The sequence below is a fragment of the Somniosus microcephalus genome, unplaced genomic scaffold, assembly GCF_052327205.1.
Source record: "Somniosus microcephalus isolate GS21.2 unplaced genomic scaffold, FLI_Smic_1.0 unresolved_chr7, whole genome shotgun sequence".
Taxonomy (NCBI): Eukaryota; Metazoa; Chordata; class Chondrichthyes; order Squaliformes; family Somniosidae; genus Somniosus; species Somniosus microcephalus.
This window is the reverse complement of record NW_028225185.1, coordinates 37,285,279-37,289,741: the sequence shown is the minus strand read 5'-3', so window position 1 is coordinate 37,289,741 and position 4,463 is coordinate 37,285,279.

Here is a 4,463-nt window from a genome sequence, read left to right as displayed (position 1 = left end):
AACTGTGGGGACTCTCCACCCCCCAAACTGTGGGGACTCCTCACCCCCCAAACTGTGGCGACTCCTCACCCCCCAAACTGTGGGGACTCCTCACCTCCCCAAACTGTGGGACTCCTCACCCCCCAAACTGTGGGGCCTCCTCACCCCCCAAACTGTGGGGACTCCTCACCCCCCAAACTGTGAGACTCCTCACCCCCCAAACTGTGGGACTCCTCACCCCCCAAACTGTGGGGACTCCTCGCCCCCGAAACTGTGGGACTCCTCACCCCCCAAACTGTGCGGACTCCTCACCCCCCAAACTGTGGGGACTCCTCACCCCCCAAACTGTGGGACTCCTCACCCCCCAAACTGTGGGACTCCTCACCCCCCAAACTGTGGGACTCCTCACCTCCCCAAACTGTGGGACTCCTCACCTCCCCAAACTGTGGGACTCCTCACCTCCCAAACTGTGGGACTCCTCACCTCCCCAAACTGTGGGACTCCTCACTCCCCAAACTGTGGGACTCCTCACCCCCCAAACTGTGGGACTCCTCACCCCCCAAACTGTGGGGACTCCTCACCCCCCAAACTGTGGGACTCCTCACCCCCCAAACTGTGGGACTCCTCACCCCCCAAACTGTGGGACTCCTCACCCCCCAAACTGTGGGGTCTCCTCACCCCCCAAACTGTGGGGACTCCTCACCCCCCAAACTGTGAGACTCCTCACCCCCCAAACTGTGGGGACTCCTCACCCCCCAAACTGTGGGGACTCCTCACCCCCCAAACTGTGGGACTCCTCACCCCCCAAACTGTGGGACTCCTCACCCCCCAAACTGTGGGACTCCTCACCCCCCAAACTGTGGGACTCCTCACCCCCCAAACTGTGGGGACTCCTCACCCCCCAAACTGTGAAACTCCTCACCTCCCAAACTGTGGGACTCCTCACCCCCCAAACTGTGAGACTCCTCACCTCCCAAACTGTGGGACTCCTCACCCCCCAAACTGTGGGACTCCTCACCCCCAAACTGTGGGACTCCTCACCCCCCAAACTGTGGGACTCCTCACCCCCAAACTATGAGGACTCCTCACCCCCAAACTGTGGGACGCCTCACCCCCCAAACTGTGGGGACTCCTCACCCTCCAAACTGTGGCGACTGCTCACCCCCCAAACTGTGGGGTCTCCTCACCCCCGAAACTGTGAGACTCCTCACCCCCCAAACTGTGAGGACTCCTCACCCCCCAAACTGTGGGACTCCTCACCCCCCAAACTGTGGCGACTCCTCACCCCCAAACTGTGGGACTCCTCACCCCCCAAACTGTGGGACTCCTCACCCCCCAAACTGTGGCGACTCCTCACCCCCCAAACTGTGGGACTCCTCACCCCCCAAACTGTGGGGACTCCTCACCCCCCAAACTGTGAGACTCCTCACCCCCCCAAACTGTGGGGACTCCTCACCCCCCAAACTGTGGGGACTCCTCACCCCCCAAACTGTGGGGACTCCTCACCCCCCAAACTGTGAGACTCCTCACCCCCCAAACTGTGGGGACTCCTCACCCCCCAAACTGTGGGGACTCCTCACCCCCCAAACTGTGGGGACTCCTCGCCCCTCAAACTGTGGGGACTCCTCACCCCCCAAACTGTGGGGTCTCCTCACCCCCCAAACTGTGAGACTCCTCACCCCCCAAACTGTGAGGACTCCTCACCCCCCAAACTGTGGGACTCCTCACCCCCCAAACTGTGGCGAGTCCTCACCCCCAAACTGTGGGACTCCACACCCCCAAACTGTGGGACTCCTCACCCCCCAAACTGTGGCGACTCCTCACCCCCCAAACTGTGGGACTCCTCACCCCCCAAACTGTGGGGACTCCTCACCCCCCAAACTGTGAGACTCCTCACCCCCCAAACTGTGGGGACTCCTCACCCCCCAAACTGTGGGGACTCCTCACCCCCCAAACTGTGGGGACTCCTCACCCCCCAAACTGTGGGGACTCCTCACCCCCCAAACTGTGGGGACTCCTCACCCCCAAACTGTGGGGACTCCTCGCCCCCCAAACTGTGGGGACTCCTCGCCCCTCAAACTGTGGGGACTCCTCACCCCCCAAACTGTGGGGACTCCTCACACCCCAAACTGTGGGGACTCCTCACCCCCCAAACTGTGGGGACTCCTCACCCCCCAAACTGTGGGGACTCTCCACCCCTCAAACTGTGGGGACTCCTCACCCCCCAAACTGTGGGACTCCTCACACCCCAAACTGTGGGGACTCCTCACCCCCCAAACTGTGGGGACTCTCCACCCCCCAAACTGTGGGGACTCCTCACCCCCCAAACTGTGGCGACTCCTCACCCCCCAAACTGTGGGGACTCCTCACACCCCAAACTGTGGGGACTCCTCACCCCCCAAACTGTGCGGACTCCTCACCCCCCAAACTGTGGGGACTCCTCACCCCCCAAACTGTGAGACTCCTCACCTCCCAAACTGTGGGACTCCTCACCCCCCAAACTGTGGGATTCCTCACCCCCCAAACAGTGAGACTCCTCACCCCCCAAACTGTGAGACTCCTCACCCCCAAACTGTGGGGCTCCTCACCCCCCAAACTGTGGGGCCTCCTCACCCCCCAAACTGTGGGCCTCCTCACCCCCCAAACTGTGGGACTCCTCACCCCCCAAACTGTGGGACTCCTCACCCCCCAAACTGTGGGGCCTCCTCACCCCCCAAACTGTGGGACTCCTCACCCCCCAAACTGTGGGACTCCTCACCCCCCAAACTGTGGGGACTCCTCACCCCCGAAACTGTGGGACTCCTCACCCCCCAAACTGTGCGGACTCCTCACCCCCCAAACTGTGGGGACTCCTCACCCCCCAAACTGTGAGACTCCTCACCCCCCAAACTGTGGGACTCCTCACCCCCCAAACTGTGGGACTCCTCACTCCCCAAACTGTGGGACTCCTCACCCCCCAAACTGTGGGACTCCTCACCCCCCAAACTGTGGGGACTCCTCACCCCCCAAACTGTGGGGACTCCTCACCCCCCAAACTGTGGGACTCCTCACCCCCCAAACTGTGGGGTCTCCTCACCCCCCAAACTGTGGGGACTCCTCACCCCCCAAACTGTGAGACTCCTCACCCCCCAAACTGTGGGAATCCTCACCCCCCAAACTGTGGGACTCCTCACCCCCCAAACTGTGGGGACTCCTCACCCCCCCAAACTGTGGGGACTCCTCACCCCCCAAACTGTGGGACTCCTCACCCCCCAAACTGTGGGACTCCTCACCCCCCCAAACTGTAGGACTCCTCACCCCCCAAACTGTGGGGACTCCTCACCCCCCAAACTGTGAAACTCCTCACCTCCCAAACTGTGGGACTCCTCACCCCCCAAACTGTGAGACTCCTCACCTCCCAAACTGTGGGACTCCTCACCCCCAAACTGTGAGACTCCTCACCCCCCAAACTGTGGGACTCCTCACCCCCCAAACTGTGGGACTCCTCACCTCCCAAACTGTGGGACTCCTCACCCCCAAACTGTGGGACTCCTCACCCCCCAAACTGTGGGACTCCTCACCCCCCAAACTATAAGGACTCCTCACCCCCCAAACTGTGGGACGCCTCACCCCCCAAACTGTGGGGACTCCTCACCCTCCAAACTGTGGGGACTCCTCACCCTCCAAACTGTGGCGACTCCTCACCCCCCAAACTGTGGGGTCTCCTCACCCCCCAAACTGTGAGACTCCTCACCCCCCAAACTGTGAGGACTCCTCACCCCCCAAACTGTGGGACTCCTCACCCCCCAAACTGTGGGGTCTCCTCACCCCCAAACTGTGGGACTCCTCACCCCCCAAACTGTGGGACTCCTCACCCCCCAAACTGTGAGACTCCTCACCCCCCAAACTGTGAGACTCCTCACCCCCCAAACTGTGAGACTCCTCACCCCCCAATCTGTGGGACTCCTCACCCCCCAAACTGTGGGACTCCTCACCCCCCAAACTGTGGGACTCCTCACCCCCCAAACTGTGGGGACTCCTCACCCCCCAAACTGTGAGACTCCTCACCCCCCAAACTGTGGGGACCCCTCACCCCCCAAACTGTGAGACTCCTCACCCCCCCAAACTGTGGGGACTCCTCACCCCCCAAACTGTGGGGACTCCTCACCCCCCAAACTGTGGGACTCCTCACCCCCCAAACTGTGGGGGACTCCTCACCCCCCAAACTGTGGGGACTCCTCACACCCCCAAACTGTGGGGACTCCTCACCCCCCAAACTGTGGGGACTCCTCACCCCCCAAACTGTGGGGGACTCCTCACCCCCCCAAACTGTGGGGACTCCTCACCCCCCAAACTGTGGGCGACTCCTCACCCCCCCAAACTGTGGCGACTCCTCACCCCCCAAACTGTGGGGACTCCTCACACCCCCAAACTGTGGGGACTCCTCACCCCCCCAAACTGTGGGGGACTCCTCACCCCCCAAACTGTGGCGACTCCTCACCCCC